Source organism: Pinus tabuliformis, chromosome 8 (assembly GCF_031772625.1).
Source record: "Pinus tabuliformis cultivar Carrire ecotype Pingquan chromosome 8, CPIR1, whole genome shotgun sequence".
Taxonomy (NCBI): domain Eukaryota; kingdom Viridiplantae; phylum Streptophyta; class Pinopsida; order Pinales; family Pinaceae; genus Pinus; species Pinus tabuliformis.
Genome location: NC_142294.1, coordinates 1771080856 through 1771104818, shown reverse-complemented (window position 1 = coordinate 1771104818; position 23963 = coordinate 1771080856). Strand labels below are relative to the sequence as shown.

The window sequence follows — 23963 nt, the reverse complement described above, 5'->3', positions numbered from 1 at the left end:
TCCATGCTAAGAATGGATTCATCATTCCTGCTAGGATTTTTGTTTGTTCACACATCATATTGCTCACTTTTAATTGTATAAAAAATAGAGAGTATGCACAATGACATGTAGTGACATGTGGGTGTTTATTTTAGTCATTGATATGCTTGATTTTTTAACCCATTCCAATCCTATGACAATGAAATTAAGAAAGACAAGGACACAAGAAGGATTATCAATAAATGAAATTAGAGACTTTAGAATGCAACTCAAATTATACATGAATGTAATGATAAGTATTTGCAGTTGCCTAGTCACCGATGAGCATCAGATCACACTATGAATAGTTCCTTGCATTATGAAAATTTGTTTGCACCTGCATTAATCCTCTGTAGTAGTTCCTTGACTTGCTTATAAATATAATTTTAGAAACAATCCTACTCCTACAATTCTTCCCTATATGGATCATCTTTGTCCCCCCTCCACCCCCCACACCCCCCCCCCCCCCTATTGATAGTTATTTTTCAAGGAAACAAAATAGAACTCTCCAATTGCATCATCACCTTTAAAAACAATGCTTGAGTATTTCCAGGTGATTGTTGAACAAGTCTCTACTCAAGTCCACAAAATCCTTAATTTGTCTCCATTGCACAAAACTCTTTTCATAATAAAATTATAAATCCCATGTCTGCATTCGTCATCCTCGACATACCAATTCTTTACAGTAGAAAATTTTATCGTTGCTCCCTCGGTGCAATAGAGATCCACTACTATGGCATGGAGATGATTGGTGCCATAAAATGGTGCAGTGCATCCTTCAATATATGTCATAGAAATCCTCTCATCTACAACAATACGAATCCTCTCAAACTGCCTGGTATCCATCTCATTCATCCTGAAATAAGTGGATATTTCCGTGGGTGACAAAGTGTGCTTGGGGATTTAATAGGAGTTATCACTAAAAAACAATACAATGCGGCATAATAGTTATCAGCGGGAGGAAAAACCATGCCAAGCTACATCCTAACTAGATCAAGGTACTCCTGAATGACCTCTTATAATGAACAAAAGATAACCTCAAGTGCCTATAGAGTCTACCTATGCACAGTAGGAATGAAAACAATGTCAAAAACAACATCTACAAGAACATTTCTCAATCTCTTCTTCTAGTCAAGGGCATGCCCAAATTTTGAAAAGTATCAAGCAGGTTAGGGTCCTCCTCATCCAGGCTCCTCTTCTTCTTCTACTCTCTCTATTTAGGTTCAAAATAATAGAAAACGTCTTGGAAATTGATGGGTGGGTAAAAGTTATAAGACCATTTGGGTTCTTCCCTTTTTAGTCATTGTCTATAAGCATTGAGTTTAAATTACAAAAGCCATTCCTGTTGCTTATTTTTAGTTGAAATTAACCTAAGCTTTGGAGAGTTGTAAGGGTTAATGGATCTAAGTATATTCTATCTAAAATATAGCAACATGGTTTAAAACTGTAGGCATTGAGATTAGAATCTAAGGATGAAACAAAAAAAATATTATGTTCATTATTACAAGAAATTTTAAATTCATGTAACAAAGTTTGAGGAAGGTCTAGTATTTGGATCCTACCAAAAAATGTTCTTGCATCACTCGAGTCCTTTGAATTTGGGCATGGTAAAGTCCATTATAAAAACAATCAACCACTAAAAAACGGGGAAAAGAAAAAATAAAATATCATGCATTGTGACCCTAGAAAAGTTAGGGAGGAGCGAACTAATCTATACAATAAGGACATGTAAAATGCTTACTTGTCCATTGTATTTTGATGCAAAATGCTTACTTTTCCATTGTATTTTGATGAATTGTTAGCTGAAATCAAGATATCCATTATCTTAATCATTAAACCCTTTGTACAATAAGGACATGCAAAATGATTATTTGTGCATTGTCTTTTGATGAATTGTATATGCATTATCATAATCATTAAACCTTTTGTACAATACAGACATGCAAAATGTTTACTTGTGTATTGCCTTTTGATGAATTTTTGGCCGCAATCAAGATCTGCATTATCATAATCATTAAACCCTCAACTCTAGATGAAATTTATGCTTTGATCATATAAACCCTCGAAATTATTTACCCATAAGAAAAAAAATAATCTTTAGTAAAAAGGAAGAACTCTCCAGAGTCCAAATCATACCCATGTACGAATGGCCAAAATATCCACGCCCAATGACCTTGCCCTTCCTCCATCTAATAATTGATGCTCTCTTAAGGTGTTTCTCATGCAAACTCCATCTAGAGTTCGAATCCCATGAAATCCGTAGATCACCATGGAATCTGTAGCTCACGTTGATGGTTTTCCTTCTTCTGGAATTTCCACGCAAATATCAATAAGGCAGAGGAAAATCCAGTGCTACAATGTGATGTTGTAATCTGTGAATGTTTTATTTGAACCTAGCACTAAACTGGAAATGAAATAGAAAAGAAATATTTATAATGGAAAAAAAAATAATATAAAATAAAATATATAAATTTCAATTGGGTTAAATGATTTATTTTTAATAAGAATTTGTTATTTTTGCGTAAGACGTTAAATTAAAAAGCAGAAGAAGTTAAAAATGATATTGGGATGAGTGTAACCATTTAAATATGGCCTCAATTAATAATAAAAAGTTAAATTAATAAAAATAATAAAATTCAATTTGTTATATTTTGATTTTGTTATTAACTTGTGAATAGGCTTTGCTACAATACCATGGGCCAACACCATGGCTTATCAACACTACAAGTCCAAAAACCATAACTTATTTGACAACCAAAATATTTTATAACAATATAAAAAGATTCTTAAGAGTGGATATTCACCCCCACATTATGGTAGATATTATTAACTTGTAAAAAATAAGTCCAAAAACCATAACTTATTTCACAACCAAAATATTTTATAACAATATGACAAGATTCTTAACCGTGGATATTCACCCCACATTATGGTAGATATTATTAACTGGTAAAAATAGCCTTTGTTACAATACCATGGGTCAATACCATGGATTATCAATACCACATGCCCAAAAAAACATAAATTATTTCACAATCAAAATATTTTATAACAATATGACAAGATTGTTAACCATGAATATTCACCCTTACTTTACTATGGATATTACCATGGGCCAATACCATGAGTTATCAATACCACATGCGAAAAAACCATATATTTAATTTTACAACATTTTTTTAAGTGAATCTAAAATGGAAAAAAGTACAATTTGAGATATATCTAAACCCTCATGACTACTAAAAATATTCCCATAGAAATTAAATTAAGGTTTTAATAAAGTTAAGTTAAGATTAATCTATGCCAGTTATATATATATATATATATATATATATATATATATATATATATATATATATATATATATATATATATAGACACACACACACAACCGACATAGATCCATCTTAGCTAAGGATCCAAGGGATGAGAGAAAGAAAATTGACTAATTATAATAGATTAAATATAGTGCATGATTTTTTAAAGTTTTTCATTATTTTATTTTCTTTGACATGATTGATCCAAAAAATAGGTTTAATATTTTACAACCAATTAAGATTTTTTAATTTAGATAATTTCTTAAACAAAATATAGTGTGATCAAATTTAAGAGAGATCTAGGGAGGGGGTAGAGAGAGGGAGGAAGATAGTGAAAAATTTGGAGGGCAAAGAGAGAGAGAGAAAAAGAGAGTGATGGGGGGGAGAGAGAGTGAGGTAGGAGAGAGAAGAAGCGAGAGGAAGGAAGAGAGAGGGGGGAGAGAGAGAGATGGAGTTGGAGTGGGAGCGAGAAGGAGGAAAGAACAAAGAAATAGAGAGATAGAGGTGGAGAGAGAGAGGAATGAGAAGGGAGAGATGGAGAGAGAGTGAGGGAGAGAGGATAGGAGTGAAGAGAAAGAAGAGGATAGGATAGAGATAGGACAGAAGGGGAAGGGAGAGAGATGGACACATAGAGATGGATAAGGATAGGGAGGGGGGAGATAGTGATAGCGTTGGACAGAAGAGAGAGGGAGAGAGAGGGAGAGTGATTTGGGGGAGAGATAGAGGGAGGTGGGAGATAAGGGATATAGAGGAAGGAAGATAGATATGAGGAGAGAGAGATGGAATTTTAGGGGGTAGGAGAGGGAGGCAACAAGAAAAACATAGAGGGAGAAGGGTGGAGAGAGAGAGGGGGTGACAATGGACTCATGGAGAGAGAGTGAGGGAGAGAAGAGAGTGGGAGGGAATAGAGAGGAGGATATAGATAGAGAGGGAGAGGAGGGGAAGAGGGAGACAGACAAAGAAGGGGAAGAGAGGGAGAGTGTGTGTGTATGTTTGGGGGGTGAGATAGAGAGAGGGAATAATAAATAGACACAAATACAAATATAGACATTATATAGTATTATATAACCAACCTAGACCCATATTAACCCTATAACTATCAAGTGCCGAGAGGGATCCAATATTTCGAGGTGAAAACATTTCCTCAAGTTTTTCACTAGAAAGAAAAGTTTGCACCTCGAGAGATTGGATCCCTCTCGACGCTTGATAGATCCGGGGTTAAAATGGATCTAGGTCGGTTAATATGAAATTAAAGTTGTTTTTATTTGATATTATAGTCTTAAAAATTAAAATTTCTCTTCAAATTAATTTCAAATTGGAACTAGAGCCAATTAGATTCAATAAATAGATTTTTAAAAAATACATCAAATATTTTTATTTATTAAAAATAATAATTTTAAAATTACAAATTATTAGAGATAAATAATGTAAAGTTGGCTCACTTATACACCATGTGAGGATAAATAAGTGTTTAAGGAAGGATAACCTTTCAACTAATCTTTAACAAACTTCCAATCCCCTATCACTTGTAAGTTTAGATTGCTTGACAGAATTAACATGACTAACATAAAAAACTTATTCATATTATTGTAGTGCTTGTTAAGTAATTGTATTTTTGTTCTTAGACTAAATTAGTCATTCATGTTAGTCATTTTTAGTTGTATTACTTATTAGCTAGTCACATATTTTAACCCGTGAGTAAATTAGTGATTTATGTTAGTGGTTTTTAGTTTGGTCACTTAAAATTGCTCATTTTTCGTAGTGTTTCACTTGAAAAAGTTGTGGTGACTAATGTTTTTAGTCACCTAGTCACTAATTTCTCATTTTCTACTAGTGATGAATATGAAACTACAAAAAAAAAATGATTATTGTAAATGATAAATTTGTGATTACAAATGATGACTAAAATTTGCATATATATGACTAGTAGTAGCTAATTTATAGTATCTTATAACACGACCAAAATGTAGTCATATTTTTTTTTGCTTTCAAACGATGACTAAAATTTGCATATATATGACTATTAGTAGCTAATTTATAGCATCTTATAACACGACCAACATTTTGGTCATACTTTTTTTGTCGTTAATTGGTTTTCTCGAGTGATCATATAGTATTATATTTTGTTGTGTATTTGGCCATTAATTGTGGCAATAAATGGCTAAATCAATGACTAAATTAATGTCCAAATTTATGACTAAATATACTACTAGACGATAAAATTGAGACAAATAATTAATGACTAAGCTAAAAATAACTAAAATTTGGTCGTGTTATAAGATACTGTAAGTTAGATACTACTGGTCATGGACTAAAAAATAGTCATTTATATGCAAATTTTAGTTGTTTTTTAGTAACTAATTAGCCATTTTGTACTAGTGATGGCTCATTGGTGGCAGAGTTGTTTAGGTCGACGGTGGTTATGGTTTTGAGTCTCATACGGTTCAACTGTTGGTTATATGTGGCACATTTGTTTTAAGTTTTGGTCGTGGTTCCAGTGAGGGTTGGGCGAGTCTGCCAAGGGTGGCCCGCCCACCCCATCCATATATATATATATATATCTATATATATATATATATATATATATATATATATAGATATATAAATATATATATATATATATGTATATATATATATGTATATATGTGTATATATATATATATATATATATATATATATATATATATATATATATATATATATATATATATATATATATATATATATATATATATAACATTGCCTACTATTGGGTTGGTGGCCCACCACCCCAAAAATTTATTTATTTATTTATTTATTAACTCAATAGTTAATTTTTTTCCACTGGAAAAGCAGGGATATTAGACAAACTAAGTAGGAAAAAAACTCATTTGTTTCAATCGCTGGATTTTCATGCGCTGGGATTGTACCAAATTGTTGCTTCGTTAGTGATTTCCACTGGGCCGAGTTTGACTAGAACTTTGACTAGCTATAACTTGAGCATACAAACTCAAATTTGAGTGTCATTTGCACCATTGGAATTAGGGAGATGAGAGCTTTGATTTGGTCCCAGTTTAACTTCCATCTGAGGAATTTAATTTTTAAGCTATATTTAAGGCCACCTCTATTTCTGGATCAATCCTTGAGCACTTACAATGTAGTTTGGCCACCGTGGTGGTAGCAGAATGAAGAAGACTCAAATATGGGCATTGTGTTATCCAAAATTTAATTGCACTTCATATCTGAAACCTAGAACTTGTAAGAGATGGAGCCTAAATTATTATGTGGAGTTATCCCTCTTGTGGACAAGAGCGATCTCCCTAGACTCTGGAGAAATCTAGTAACAAACAACCAAGAACTGCTAGCTTTCTCTAGACTATGATTAACTGAAACAAATACTATGATAAAGGCCACTTACTGTTAAATCAAAATTATTGATGAAGTTCCATTCAAAGCTTTTGACCATCCTGTCCTCCTCAATACTTTAGAGATCCTCTCGTTGCTTCCCACAACTTCTCAATGATGTCTTGAAAGAGATCTGCATAGACAAAAACAAAAATTTGATCAAAGCATCCAATATATAACATAAGAGATAAATAGACTAATTAGCTCAACCATGTATCATAAACTAATCAATATGCAATCACAATCTATGTATGTGATCAAAGAATCCTACAAAGTGTATCAATAAAGATATAATTGATAAGGAAAAATTGCCTTTATATTAATAAAATGGAGAATTACCTTACAACCATGAAGCCTTGATGTTGCAAGTCCCTTCCCACAATATCCAACCCTCTCCTTGAATCAATAGCCTTCCAACCTTATTCCTGCAACATAAACCTACTTCCAATGGTACCCCTCAATCCTTAGGCTTGGGTTAGCTTTATAGTCCAAGAGTGGGAATTTTGGGATCCATTTTTCCAAGGGATGAGATCCACTAATGGTGGGATAGGGATTCCACAAAGAGAGGGAGTTATTCCATGATGGGAGGTATTTGGACTTAATAGGCAAACATTCAAAGGTTGTTGGTTGGAATAGATACGACCAACAATGATTTTATAATTTACTTTTTATTTTTACATGTGTTACGTCATGTTCCCAAGTCATAGATTAAGACAATGCGTAATTATGCATAGTTCCTAATGGACTCTTCATGCGTAATTTTGAATTTTCATGCAGGAAAATCTGATCATTGTCACTAGATAGCCCTCTGAGCTAGATTTCTAACACCGCTTACGGTTATGGATTCTGTATCAGGATGCTCCCATAATGCTAGGAACAAAACTGCCTATGACCTCCTCTGACTACACCTGAAACACAAATGACCTTACCAAAACTTGCACTTACTCATCACTTCAACTCCCTAGCTTAAATAGCCCTACAAATACATGGAAACCTCCTTTTTCTTATTCCATGGTGAATGATCTGACTTGGAGGTTGAAACTAGGGTTTGTTTAAGTTTTAAATGACACCTTAGCATACACATAGGCATTAATTTATTAACTCCCGCAGCTAAACCCATTTAAAAACCTTATAATAAAATTAGAATCGTTAAGCGCTATGCTAAAGAAGCAAAGGCTTGACATCCCATGTGAACACCTGTAATAAAACTTTTTTGTTGGTGGTTACCTCGTTAGCTTGCCCTCTGGCGGTTCCGGTCTGCGGAGACATGTCACATGCCGATAGTTGCTGACCACGAGGCTTGCTAACCTCTCATGTGATCGTTCACAACTCCAACGCGGTTTAATATGTGGTTTTCTATGGAGGGTTTTATAACTTAGGTTATATTTAACATAAGCTTTTGCATAAGGTTTGGTCCGAAAGGTGTTAGGTTAGGGTTTAGGTTTTAATGCTTAGGATAGTAATGTAGCATTAATCTTAAAGTTTTTCAAGGCTCTTTTACAAGGCATAGCAATAGGGATATCATGTGTTTAACATAGGAATAGGCTTAGAATTTAAGCATATGTGTATGATATAGCTTAGGGTTTTCAAAAGGTTTGATTAGGGTTTAGTGCTTAGGTAAAAATGCATTGGTTTAGACTTAGGATTATGAGCGTAGGATTCTTAGGGTAAACAATGATGAATAAAGATAGCTTAGGAGTTAGGGTGTAGGTCTAGGGTTAGGTCTTTTAGGTTTCTTTTAACTTTTCAAGACCCATGTCGACTCTTCAGAGCGACATCAGTGAAACTGAACCTTTACCGGACAATAAACCCTTGTACATCCTTGTGGTCTCCATGCGACATTTGTCAATATTTCATGACGATGACCATCACATCTTTGCAACTGACACAGGTGGTGATGACGACAAGACTATGTCGTCGACCATGTATTTTAACTTTGAATCCTTTTACACAATCAACCGTATCGACCATGAACATTAGTGAACCATAAACACATCGGTGAATTTGATGATGACACTGATTCTATGAACCACGAACCTCTGACTATGTTGAAGACATTGAGTACTGAGCACTGAACAGATTGGATAGATCCTCCTGGATCATTCCTCTCCACTTGAAAGCTTTTGGACCACAAAAGTTGGATTTTAAGCAGAGATTAGGTGAGGGTAGAGTTCCCTTACTCTCCTGATCTCTATCCACTTTGCCTTGATGATGTACCAATACATTTGATCAACTACCTAAAAGTGCTGACCTTGATGATGCTGATCATGGCGCATCCTGAACCTGTGACTTGTTCCATCCATCTACATTGCACGCAACTTGCTGATATGGTGAAACATCCTGTAATGATCATGGCATTTACATTCTTCCATCGAAGTACCATGAGTTAGTGATTCAAAAACATCTTTGAAAACAATATTTGTAGAACTTTGTTCAATACATCTGATGGGTATTAACAATCTACTTTCTAGAATAACTGAAATATTCAAAGAGTCCTTTGATTTTGACTTCATATCAATTACTTGACTTGATTTACTTTCCTGTTGATTGATTACTAAGTGAACTTGCTGCACAGAACTCATCAAATTGTGATGTAAAGACTGCTGCAACTTAGTTTGACTTTGAAAGTATCTAAGTAATTGTTGATTTACTTGAATCACTATTTCTTTGTTTATTAATTGATGTCTCCATTAACTAACACTTTCACTTAATGCATTAGTTTTCAAATCATGATAAGGAAACTTTAGATCTGCTTTTGAAAATGCTTTTTCATGAAAACTTATAGACTTCCTCTCCACGTGAAAAGAGGCTTCATTACTTTTTAAAGCATGAAATGATGATGCAATACCAAAGAAATGTAACACTGGCTTTCCCCAATACTGACCAGCACCCCTAAAATTGAAAATAAGCATACCATCTGAAACAAGTCTCGGACTAGAGTCACATGTACCACTCCCTGCAATACATTGTTGATGATGATAGTTTCTAGAATTTAGTTGAATGAATGAATGATCTGAATTGGATCCATAGAAAGACTGTCAAAGAACCATGACTGAATCAAGTCGAATAAATCTCTAAAGAAATCCAAAACAATATCAAAAACAACCTGAACTAGTGGCAATGGCAGCCAACGTGGAACGATGAGGACCTCGGTTGAAACACACTAACCGAGGCCCATGGAGATCATGGAGGAGGCCAAAATAGCCCCTAGGAGTCCCAGAATGGGAATAGGGCCATGATAGGAAAGCCCAAGCACCTAGTCGCGTGGGGGAACTGGAGGACTGCAGGCGGAGAATGCGAAAAGTGCTAAATGTACGAAGACAAGACCCGGGCTCTGGAAACCAACGGTTTTGATTGGGGCGCCCTTGAACGGTAAGAGGTTTTGGACAGGAGCGAAGTGATTCCATACACCGATCATGCGTGGTAGGTGGAGGTGAGAGAAAACTGGCATTGATCATGCGCTATCGGTTGAGCAAGTCAACCGCCTGAAACGTGCGTATGACGTCGAATCTAGAGGGCTCAAATCCAACGGCTGTGATCGCACCTAATGGAAAGAAGCAGAATCGACAGGGAATCCAGCTGTGTTCTAAAGAGGTTTGGAATCCATTTGACTGCCACAGTGGAGGAAGAATGCATCCACGGCGTAACTGAAGAAACGAATCGGCGAAGCATTGCTAGCACCATTTAGAGGACGACAAGTGGCCATTCCTTGAGTGTTCATGATGATGCCGAACATAGGGAACTCCAAGTGCAGCTGCATAAGGTGAATCAGCACAGGCGGAAGAGGAACTGAATAGGCATAGGGATCAAATGGCTAAAGCCATGAACAAAGAAAGAAGACAGTCAAAGAGTCAGAGTTGAGTAGAGTCCAAGCGACCAAGAGAGACAGTGAACAGTGAACCCTGTGAGGAGGAATGAACATAGAGAACAATAAGGCATAACAAAAGAGACAGAGGGTCGAGCTGATCAATAGCAACATCAAGCACTAGAGAGCTTGAGGATCCAATCCATCCAATAGAGGAATCTGTCTGGACTAAGCATCACATTTGGCTCTTGCCACTGTAGACCAGAAGGTCACAGAGTTGGTAGGAAGAAGAAGAGTTAGTGCACTCCAGTGGCTTGGGGAATCCAAGAACCACCTTGCCAAGCAAAAACCTGCTTCAAGTGAACTCACATTGAGTCCATGTATTGTAAATTCTCTGCCCAAAGGAACAATAAAACAAGGCCACCATTAAAAGCTGGACCAGAGATGTAGCCCTAGAGAATAGGGTGAACTCCTTATTAAAATTGTTTGTGTATTTGTGTTTCTTACTATATTTCTCTATTGTCTTTCAATTTTATTGTCTGTGTATTGGAAATTTGTTCAATCTGTTGTTTCAATAACACAGAACACACACCAGCACATGAGTCTATATAACTTAGTTTAATAAATCTTTAACTGATGTCACTCATAGGGTGAATATCAGATCAAGTGGTATCAGAGCTTCTAGGTTGTAAGGTTAGACAAGCTTGTGCTGGTTTAGCTATGAATTCTCACAAGATCAAATCTCAAATTAGGAGAAGGAGAGATGGTGGAAACTAATCCTGAAATTGGGAGAGTCTATTCTCGAAAGACAATGTCAGAAGAAGGTTCTATAGGGCCAAACCCTCAATTCATAGAGAGTTTCCTAGCTATAAAGTCTATGGTTGAAGAAATGTACAAAGACTTTAGAAAGCAAAAGGTGGAAAATACAGCAGGCTCTAAGCAAGAGAAAGAAGAAGATGAGTCTCACTTCCATGACAACTCCAAAGGAAAGGGGAAAGAGGAAAGCTTTCTCACACCTCCTAATAGCCATGTGCATAATAAGAAAGCATATTTGATTAATTTAGATATTAAATTTGATTTTCCTATATATGATGGAGAGCTAAATGCTGAAAAATTGGACTATTGGATTAGACAAATTGATGTGTATTGTAGGGTGCAAAACATAAGCTCAGACAAGAGTAAGATTCAGCTGGCAAGCCTATGCCTAGGAGGCGCTGCCTTGGTTTGGTGGGAAGGTAGAACCCAAACTGATATGAAAAGACATGGTAAGACCATCTCTGTCTGGAGTGACTTTGTTTCTGCAATTAAAAAGCAGTTCTATCCATTGGCCTACATGCAAAAAGCCATGATGAGTTTGCAAACTCTTCGGTAGTTGATGGGGCAAAGTGTGCAAGGGTATACTCAAGAGTTCAGAAAGAGATCATTGATGTTGGGTATCTCGCTAGACTCACCAGAGACTCTTTTGAAGTACATTGGTGGTCTACAAAGCTACATGAGGCATACCATCCTCATGTTTAATCCCACTAGTATAGATGAGGTATTTGTACAAGCTACTCATCTAGAGGCTAGAGGAAAAAATGGCAATCTAGAAGTTGGGGGACCATCTCAACCCACTGTAAGCAAGAGCAAGGAGAAAAGAAAACAGAAGTGGAAATAAAGGAAGCCTAACACTGCACAGAAAGCCAAAGCTTCATGCTCTCACTGTAAAAAGGAGGGGCATGATGATGAGCATTGATGGATTCTGTATCCAGAGCTAAGACCTAGGAAGTCCAAGGGCAAGAAGAAGAAGACAGCTGCAGCTATTCAGAGAGATTTGGGGTCAGACTTGAGAGATGAAACAACTATAGAAGCCAGAGGTATAAGTGGTAAGAATTCTGAAGCATCTACTAGTAATTCTGCTCAATCTTTTATTGATGAAGAAAATGAGAGAAAAAGACATGAGCTTTTCCATATTCGAGTTATTTCCAAAAATCAAAAGATTGATACTTTGTTTGATAGTGGCTCTCAATTAAATTTGATTTCTGAAGCAATTTTAAAGAAATTGGGATTATCAACTACACCTCACAAGAAACCATACCCATTAGGATGGTTGAATGATAAAGCACAACTACAAGTGACTAGACAATGCAAACTCAATTTTTCTTTTGGGTCAGCATTTGTAGATGAGGTTGAGTTAGACATAATTCCTTTGGATATATGTGGAATTGTTTTAGGAAGTCATTACTTGTATGATAGAAAGGATATTTTCTATAGAGATGAGAACAAGTATCTACTGGTTAAAGACAGAACCGAATACTTTGTAAGATCTCATAAGCTCAAGAATAATTATACTCTCATAAACTCAGGATAGATGAAAAGAATGATTAATTCATGCAAACAATTCTTACTGATGGTTGTAAAGGAAAAGAAACCTGATAAAACCAATGTATTTGAGGGCTGTAATGCTAAACAACAAGATGATATGGAAAAGTTTGTTTCAGAGTATGATGTCTTGTTTCAAGAACCTAAAGGTCTGCCACCCAAAAAGGGAATAGCACATGATATTATTTTGCAGCAAGATGTTCCATTGCCTAACATTGGGATGTGCAGGTTGTCTGCTTTAGAGAATGCTGAAATCAAGAAGCAGGTGCAGGAGTTGCTCGAGAAGGGCTTCGTCAGGCCTAGCACATCACCATGTGGGTCACCAATCGTTTTGGTGAGAAAAAAATATGGCTCTTGGAGAATGTGCATTGACTATTGAGCACTGAATAAGATAACAATTAAAAATCATTATCCCCTTCCTCGCATAGATGATCTTTTAGATCAATTGAAAGAAGTTGTTTATTTCACCAAGCTAGATTTTCACAGTGGATACCATCAGGTCAAAGTTGCAGAGAAAGATGCATGGAAGACTGCTTTCAAAACAAAGCAAGGATTGTATGAATGGCTGCTTATGCCTTTTGGCTTAACTAATGCTCCTACTACTTTCATGAGATTAATGAATGATGTACTCAGAATTTTTCTTAATGATTTTGTTATTGTGTATCTGGATGACATTCTGATTTTTAGTAAAACATGGGAAGAAAATTTAGAGCATGTTAAGCAGACATTAGATGTTTTAAAAAGAGAAAAAATTTATGTTAAACTCTCAAAATGTGAATTTTGAAAAACATCTCTAAACTACTTGGGTCATATAGTAGGGGGAGGTGAATTGAAAATAGATCCCTCTAAACTGGCAGTCATTTTGAACTGTCCTAAACCAAGGTCTGCTACAAAGTGAGGAGCTTCTTAGGAGCAACACAATATTGGAGGAAGTTCATTTCTAACTTCTCCTCGATTGCAGCTCCCTTACATGCTTTAACATGATTGAATAAGGTGTTTCAGTGGGGAGGCAAACATCAGAAAGCCTTCAACAGCTTGAAAGAGAAAATTAGTACAACACCTGTACTAGCACTACCTAGTTTACAAAGACCATTTAAGATCCAAACTGATGCCAGTGATTATGCCATGGGAGCAGTGTTGACACAGCACGGTAAAACCATATGTTATCATTCCAAGACTTTTAATCCTGTAGTAGCTAACTATCCTACATATGATAAAAAATTGTATGCTTTAGTTCAGAGTGTGAAAAAGAGGAAACATTATTTAATGGGCAAAGAGACAGTAATACATACTGATCATCAACCACTTCAATATCTACACTCCCAAACTAAGTTGTAGCAATCAATACATTACAGGTGGATGGGTTTTCTACAACAGTTTCACTTAGTCATCAGGTATAAAAAGGGCATACATAACAAGGTTGCAGACATGTTATCTAGACCCATTATAAATGCATCTACCATACTTAAGCATAATTCAGTGCTACATGAAAGCTACATGAACAATATGCTCAGGATATGGATTTTAAAGATGCATATGAAACTTTGGGTCAAGGAAAAAGAGTAGAAGAATTGGACTATCATGTAAAGGACCGACTCTTATACCATTGTGGGAAACTATGCATTCCACAAACTGAGAGAGTAAAGATCATTAGGGAAGCACACACTTCTTTGATATCAAGTCACTTTGGGGTAAGTAAAATAGTTGCACAGCTGCAAAGATTCTGCTATTGACCGAGAATGAATGAGACAGTTTCTAGATATGTAAGAGGGTGCGCCATGTGTGCTAAAAGCAAGCCCAGCAATAGAAAACTAGGCTTGTACACTCCATTGCCAGTTCCTTTCACCCTTGGAAAAGTGTTTCCATGGATTTTTTTGGAGGACTGCCTAAATCTGGGAAAGGTCATGATTATCTATATGTTGTTGTGGATAGGTTTAGCAAAATGTGTATTTTGATACCTTGTAGTAAACAGATCACAGCTGAACATACTGCAAAATTTTTCTTTGAACATGTATGGGTTTATTTTGGATTACCCACTTCCATTGTATCTGATTGAGACACCTGATTTGTGGGGAAGCTTTGGTCTAGTCTGTGGGAACTGATGGACACCAAGTTAAAGAAAAGCACAACTTTTCATCCACAAATAGATGGCCAGACAGAAGTAGTAAACAGGACAATGATCTAGTTACTGAGAGGATATTGCAGTAAACATCCTAAACTTTGGGATGAACACTTGTGTTATGTGCAGCATGCTTACAATAGAGCCAAACACTCTTCTACATAGAGATCTCCTTTTGAGACCCGTTTTGGTTTCATACCAAGCTCTCCTTTGGATTTTGTCTTTGGTAAAGATACCATGGTTGATGGACACAGTGATGAGGACAAGGAAACTAGGTTCATTGAACAGATCCAGGAGATCCACCAGGCAGTACAGGAACAAGTGGAAAAGAGCCAGGCCAAGTATAAGGCTAGGCATGATAAGCATCGGATGGAGCATAGTTTTCAAGTTGGAGGCCGAGTCTGGTTGTATATCAGCAAAGACCGGAAGCAAGGTGAAGGTAGAAAGCTAAAGCCTATTAGGTATGGACCTTTTAGGATACCTGAGAAGATTGGTAAAAATGCTTTTCACCTTGATTTACAAGCTTACATGCACATCTACTTAGTCTTAAATGCAGATTGTTTGAGGTTGTTTGAACCTTCGATGATTGAGGACCCTGAAGAGAAAAGTCAATTGCCTTCTATTGATGACCTGCTACTTGAATATCTTAACGAGTTGCAGGAAGACACAATGTTGGACAAGAAGGTGAGGACAACACATAGGGGAGATGTTGAGTACCTCAGAATTTGGCTCAAAGGTTCAAAGCCGAGCCGCGAAAAGTGGATTGAGATTGGACAGGTGAGAAAAAGTGTCCTGACTTAGTCGATGCTTGAAAACCAACTTTTGGTGGTCCAAAAGCTTTTTCAGTGGGAAGGCCGTGATCTGAATTGGATCCATAGAAAGACTGTTAAAGAACCATGATTGAATCAGGTCGAACAAATCTCTAAAGAAATCCAAAACAGTATCAAAAACCCCTGAACTAGTGGCAATGGCAGCCGATGTGGAACGATGAGGACCTCGGTCGAAGCACGCTGACCGAGGCCCATGGAGACTATGTAGGAGGCCAAAGTAGCCCCTGAGAGCCCCGGAATGGAAAAAGGAAGAGGTTTTTGATGCCAGATTAGTGCTTAGCGCTAATCGCACATTGCTAGGCGAACAGGGCCCTGATGGGAAAGCCCGAGCACCCGGTCACATGGGGGAACCAGAGGACCATGGGCGGAAAAAGCGAAAATTGCTAAACGTATGAAGGTGGGACCCATGCTCTGGAAACCGACAATTTTGATCCGGGCACCCTTGAACAGTAAGAGGTTTTGGACAGGAGCGGAGCAATTCCATACACCGATCGACGCATGGTAGGTGGAGGTGAGAGAAAACCGCCATTGATCGCGTGCTATCGGTCGAGAAAGTCAACCACGTGAAACGTGCATATGACGTCAGATCTGGAGGGCCCAGATCGGATGGCTGAGATTGCGCCCGATGGAAAGAAGTTGAATCGTTAGGGAATTCAGCTGTGTTCTAAAGGGGTTTGGAATCCATTTGACTGCCACGGTGGAGAAAGAATGCATCCACGGTGTAACTGAAGAAACAAACCGATGAAGCATTACTGGCGCCATTTAGAGGAGGACAAGTGGCCACTCCTTGAGCGTTCATGATGACGTTGAACACAGGGAACTCCAAGCGCAGCTGCAGAAGGTGAATCGGCACAGGTGGAAGAGGAACAGAACATGCATAGGGATCAAATGGCTAAAGCCATGAAAAGAGAAAGAAGACAGTCAGAGAGTCAGAGTTGAGTAGAGTCCAAGTGACCAAGAGAGACAGTGAACAGTGAACCCTGAGAGGAGGATAGAACACAGAGAATAGTAAAGCATAGCAGAAGGGACTGAGGGACAAGCTAATTTGCAGTAGCATCGACCACCAGAGAGCTTGAGGATCCAAGCCATCCCATAGAGGAATCTATCTGGACTGTGCATCACATTTGACTCTTGCCACTGTAGACTAGAAGGTCACAGAGCTGGTAGGAAGAAGAAGAGTCTGTATACTCCAGTGGCTTGGGGAATCCAAGAACCACCCTGCCAAGCAAAAAAGTGCTTCAGGTGAACTCACATTGAGTCCCTGTATTGTAAATTCTCTGCCCAAAGGCACAATAAAACAAGGCCACCACTGAAAGCTGGACCAGAGATGTAGCCCTGGAGAATAGGGTGAACTCCTTATTAAAATTGTTTGTGTCTTTGTGTTTCTTACTATATTTCTCTATTGTCTTTCCATTTTATTGTTTGTGTTTTAGCAATCTGATCAATCCATTGTTTCAATAACATAGAAAACACACCAGCACATGAGTTTTTAATACCTTAGTTTAATAAATCTTTAACTGATGTCACTCATAGGGTGAATATCAGATCAATGAAATACATTCATTCTATCTTTAGGAAATTGAGAAAAGGACATCAAATGTATCTCATGTTGCCTATCCTGTTTATGAATAAGATGTCTTGGAAAAGAATTAACCACCTTGACCAATTGATCTCTAAACTGAATCTCACAATTTGAACAAGTATCTCATTGTTCCTTAATAAGCATGAGTACATATATTTTACTTGAACTTATTAACTGATTAACTTGATTTGCATTAACTAATTCTAATTTTGATTTGACTTTGTGTGCCCTAATAATTAATTCAACCCCATATTTCTTGAGGTGATATTTATTCTCTTTCCTATAGAACACTGCATCTCGATCATAAAGATAAGGACTCCCTAAGACAACTCCACATATGTCTACTAGAACCACATCTAACTCCACTTCATCAATGTAGTTAGCTTTAACTGGAAATTTTAATCAACACTACATTGTGACATGTATCTGAGTTGATTTATTTATCCATCCTAATGGGTATGGTATTGGATGATCCTGTGTTTCCAAACCCAACTTATTTACTAAATATTCAGATATAAAATTTTCTTGTGATCCCGTATCAAGAATTGTATCAATCTTTCTATGCTTAGATGTTATCCTTATGTGGAAGAGTTCAACTCTTTTGTCCTAATTTGGAGGAATTAAATTTGACGGATTTTTAGTAAAATTAGAACTTGAAGCAATGTCAAAAGTTTTACTTTTCGTAACCGTAGCAGTTACCTTCCGGAATCTGAACTGAAATCCTGTTGGCTTGATGCATTGGCTCTCATTTCGCCCTTCTCCTTAAGGAACTTATTTGGCTTAAGTTGCGGATGAAGCTTCCAACATCTCGCTTCGTCATGACTGATCCTCTTATAATGAGTAAAAGTAGGTATGTCTCTCTAAACTGTTGCTACTTTCTTCCCTTTTGAACGGGTTTTCCCCTTGCCATCTTGGAAATTATTGCCTTCCAATGGCTTGGATGTTTGTGGTGAAAACCTGTAAGATCTACCACCTGAGTCGATGTGAATAGCTTGGACACACACTTCATCAAAATCATCAGGATTAAACATTAACAATGTATGTTGCAAATAAGAATGTAGACTACTGATGTATTTCAATAAAGTTTCCCATGAATCCAATTGAATGCCAAGCACAAGCACTTTCTTTTTGAATTCCTGAGTGAACTCTTGGAAACCCTGTCTTTTACCTTGCCACATATGCTACCAATCAATTAAAACTTGTTGCATATAACCTAAAGGATAGAATTGCTTCCTAAGAGCCTTTAGAAACTTAGACTAGGACGAGATTACTTTACCCTTATACTTCATGTCTGCCTAGGTTTGAATTTCACACCAGATTAAGGCAGTACCTCCCATTCTAAGCGTAGCTAATTGGATTTTAGTCTTATTATCAGATATGTTTTGTATGTGACAATAAACTTCTAATTGCTTTATCCAATTATCTAATTTCTTAGGAATCATTTCAACTGGTAGTTCAAACTTAACATCAAGTTTAAGAAGAGATGACATTCTGGGTTTCTTGTCTTTACCTAATTCTGAACTGGAAGAAGAAGAATGTGAAGGAGATGATGATGGAGATGACGGAGGTGAAGGAGGTTTCTCATCCTTCCCTTTTCCTTTGTCCTTCTTCGATGATTTCGAAGAGGAGGTTGCATCTCTCGCCTTCTTCTCTTGAATGAGCTCTCCCAACATCTGCTGCATGTTCAAGAACATCTGCTGAATCTGAGCATCAATCATCTTAGTCTCTTCAGGAATGTCTCCTGCTTCAGATCCAATCATCGTCGACTTATGAGCAACTCTTCGCTTTCCGATTTCCAGATTGCCCTCTTCAAGCGTCCCTTCTCCACGTTGCGACCTTGACCTGGTTAACATTCACTGGCAATTCTACTATCACAACCTACTCTGATACCAAATTATATGATCTAAAATGATCATACACTTAAAATGAAGTAGAATTGATTATACCATCAGTGATATGAATGTTAACTTAAGGTATGCTTGGAGTGGGAACAGAAGGAAGAAAGAGTGATGCGATGGAACTAAAAACATAAGAATCATGAAAAAATAAGTATTCAATAGATCAGACATATTGTATACTAGACATCAAGATTTATTACGGAGTTCATCCCTGATGGACTACGTCTCTCGGTCTGCTTTCAAGATGGGTGTCCGCTTTATTAGGAATTAACTTAAGAGGTTGATTACATAGCAATTTAATCAGATTGAATTTGAACGTAGGAAAATCTGATCACTGTCATTGGATAGCCCTATGAACTGGCTTTCCAACGCTACTTACAGTTCTAGATTCTGTATCTAGATGCTCCCGTAATGCTAGAAACAAAACTGCCTATGACCTCCTCCGACTACACTTGAAACAAAAAATGACTTTACCAAAAGTTGCACTAACTCCTCACTTCAACTACCTACCTTAAATACCCCTACAAATACATGGAAACCTCATTTTTCTTATTCCATGGTGAATGATCTGACTTGGAGGTTGAAACTAGGGTTTCTTTAAGTTTGGAATGACACCTCAGCATACACCTAGGCATTAATTTATTAACTCCCGCAACTAAACCCATTCAAAAACCTTATAATAAAACTGGAACTGTTAGCCACTATGCTAACCAGGCGGAGGCTTGATAGCCCATGTGAACACCTGTAATAAAATTATTTTGCTGGCAATTACCTCGGGGCTTGCCCACTAACAGTTCCAGTCTGCGGAGATGTGTCACATGCTAAAAATTGCTGATCGCGAGGCTTGCTAACCTCCAGGTGCTAACCTTCTAGGCGCTAACCGTCATGGCTAACCCCCAGGAACTAACCTCCAATGCTAACCCTCTCATGTGATCATTCACAACTTCAACAAGGTTTAATACGTGGTTTTCTGTGGAGGGTTTTATAACTTAGGCTATATTTAACATAAGCTTTTGCATAAGGTTTGGTCCGAAAGGTGTTAGGTTAGGGTTTAGGTTTTAATGCTTAGGATAGTAATGTAGCATTAATATTAAAGTTTTTCAAGGCTCTTTTACAAAGCATAGTGATGCAGGAGCATCTGACACTCTTAATCAAACGAGGAATCCAAAGCGGAGGAAGGAAGAGGACGTGGACCATCGGAACTAAACCAGAGAAATCTATTAAAACAAACCTAAACTGATGGAATGAATAAAGTCTCGAGGAGACTTAATTAAATGTAATCTGCTATATATATGTATTTCTATAGCGAGCTTTAGGGCTTTAGTTGAGAGATTTGAGGAAAGGATGTGATCGGATCCTTCACAGTGATCCGATCCAATGTTCCCTTATCTATATATATATATATATATATATATATAGAGAGAGAGAGAGAGAGAGAGAGAGAGAGAGAGATATGAGCCTACGTCTGCAATAGGAGATAGAGGTCAGAGAGTGAGAACATAGTAAATTTGTGAGAACAGAGTGATCAAAATGTAGTTGAAGGGGAGTTTGTTCCTAAGGCTCGAATGCCTTAGATCTATAATCATACGTGTATAATATAAAGTGTGTTCAGTTTTGATATTGTGTGCGCTATGCGTATATTTCATAGATAGTTTGAATGTTTCCGTGTTGCAAGTTTGATCGACCATCGATCATTGTGAGGATCGATGGTGATCCAAAGATATCGAATAAATGTTTATATGAATGTCGTGTGTGAAATAGAATGTGGCAGATCTGTGTTAAAACACAGAAATCCATCAATAGAATGAGATCAAGTCCAAGAGGAGGTTGGAGAAATGGTGCACAGGATCCATTGGATCTGGAAGATCAACGACATAGAAGACAAGATCGACAATTATCTGCGGGGGTGTTAATGAGCAAGAAAAGAAGTTTCGCAACCAGAAATGGTATTTCAGGGGCACTCTAAGTGGTAAGTGGTAATATCATGAGTCCACCAATTCCATTAGCCGCTTGACACATAGCAGCTGAAGGAGAGAGAAAAACAAAGTTTTCGGGCAGGTAACCATTGTGCAGTTTGTGCACCCGAAATCACTATTAGTCGTCGGATCAACTGGAGGTTTGATCTACGACGGGGGAATGCCGAGCAACTTTATTGATTGTGCGAGGAGCCGACCGTTGGATTGAAGTTGATTGAACGGTGGAGAATTGATTTAATTGCATATCGTAGAGTTGACGGGCTATCGGACGGTGTAATGGAATCCCGATATGTCGATAGCAATAAGCGCCGATTGGGGACCGGAGATCGGTCCAATCAGAGATCAGAGGAGGAGCGCAGCTAAAAAGCAAAGGATTAGTGGACCCAATGAGGTTATAGATGTGGGCTTATAGATTTTGAAGTCTGGCTTATGTGTTTTGGAGCGGGTTTTCCCGTGTATTCCTTTGTATTGTGTTAAAGTGATGTGGTCCCGGTTTTTAAAGAAAAATCCAATAAGTGTATGGTCCCAGCTTTAAGGCCAAAGTGCTATTTAAACGCTTCTGATAGGTTTTTGGGCGGATTTAAGGCTAAAGCGCTATTTAAATGCTTCCGATAGGTTTTTGGGCCATAACCCAGAGGCCTCAGGATCAAAATTTATAAAGAAAGAGGAAATTGGTTTACCCCAAAATTCTCCTTTCATCACATAGCAATAGGGATATCATGTGTTTAACATAGGAATAGCTTTAGAATTTAGCCATATGTGTATGATCTAGCTTAGGGTTTTCAAAAGATTTGATTAGGGTTTAGTGCTTAGGTAAAAATGCATTGGTTTAGACTTAGGATTATGAGCGTAGGATTCTTAGGGTAAACAATGATGAATAAAAATAGCTTAGGAGATAGGGTGTAGGTCTAGGGTTAGGTATTTTAGGTTTCTTTTAGCTTTTTAAGACCCATGTCGCCTCTGCAAAGAGACATTGGCGAAACTGAAGCCTTTATTGGACGATCGACCCTTGTACATCCTTGTGGTCTTCGTGCGACATTCGTCAATATTGCACAATGACGACCATCACATCTTTGCAACTGACACTGGTGGTGACGATGACAAGACTATGTCATTGACCAGGTACTTTAACTTTGAATCCTTTTACACAATCAACCATATCTACCATGAACATTACCGAACGATAAACACATCGGTGAATTTGATGACGACACCAATCCTATGAACCACGAACCTCTGACTCTGATGAAGACATCAAATACTAAGCACTGAACAGATTGGATAGATCCTCCTGGATCATTTATAATCATGAATATTTAAAAAATCCACGTAGCCTGGATGAATGAAACTAGAGCCAAGGTCTTGATCTCCATATATCGATCTATAGTACGAATCTAACCATGTGATTGAATGTCTCGTATTCAAACATGGTAGAAACCAATTGATTACCAATTAATTGTGTGAATTGTTAACAAGTGCAAGAGAAACCACCAATAATGACAATGGATCTCAAGGTACTTCTAGTACAATCTATGAAGTGAAAATATATGTGCTAATGTCGAACACTCATAGAATCATTCAATCGAAGGTCAATGATTGGAACCTGTCTTTAAATGCGAGAAACCTATCATTAAGGCATGTAGGACCCAAGGTAATGAAGGTTTCTAGATCAAATTCCTAGATGGTGAGCTGAAGTCGATAAGAAGTGATTTGTTGTAGGAGGGCCTACGAAACAAAACTCATGTCAATTTTTGAAGAACAACAGTTTGGACTAATCTAGGGCTAACTGAGGGATGGTCGATGCAACTGATGGCTATGACTAGAAAAGTAATTTGACTGAGGTTGGACTTCTCTTGAAGGTATCAACAACACGACATAATGACTTGGCCACATTTGACAAAAAAATAAACCCAAACCAACTGAAGACTTTCAATGAGGTATGGTTAATTGAGCGGCCAATGGATTTCCCAACCTGGACACAAAAAGTGATCGAGTATCATGTTCAAGAGCGACATACTGCCTTTTACAAATACAAAACAAAAGTTCATTCTCACTTTTCCCCCACCATTATTTTCAAGTACCTCTTTTTTTTTTACAATCTTGAGGAGGATAACATGTGCTTGTCATGTAATCTCATTATTCATATCAAGGCTTCAAAGTATTTTTAATGAACCCAAGGAAGGAGTGGTTTGGTTTCGTCATGCTTAACAAGTCCTGCACTGTTTAAGATTTACAAGTCCAATGAAGGGGTAACTTGATGTCGTTTTTATGTTTAAAGAGTTTGAAAAGACACAAAAAGAAAACTTGTTTAGTTCTTTAAATGTAAATTTTAACGAGCCCAGAGAAAGTAAAGCTCAATGTTTTTTAGTTTTTTGGAGTTAGGAGAAAAATATAAGTAAACTCCACAATGTCTTTTTTCATAAATTGACATTAGGGGAGTTTTGAGGTCTAAATTGGGCCTCCTAAGAAAAATGTACAATCGTAATAAACTTTGTAAGAACCAACAGTGTTGTTGGGAAAAGTATCCATTCAGAATGCCCCTATCCCACTATAAGGTGTGACAGTGCCTTAGCAACAAACAAGGAAAACTATTTTCGTATTCTTCTTTATGAAATGTAAACAAAGAGGAAGGAGGTAACTAACCTGTGTCTTTCGCTAGTTTGTTGATCCAAT

General features: G+C 37.3%; 1 pseudogene; it reads right to left on the bottom strand.

Moving 5' to 3' along the window:
- Positions 1-253: 253 nt before the first annotated feature.
- On the bottom strand, positions 254-19269 carry LOC149243246 (iron-sulfur cluster assembly SufBD family protein ABCI8, chloroplastic pseudogene; annotated as a pseudogene).
- Positions 19270-23963: the final 4694 nt, after the last annotated feature.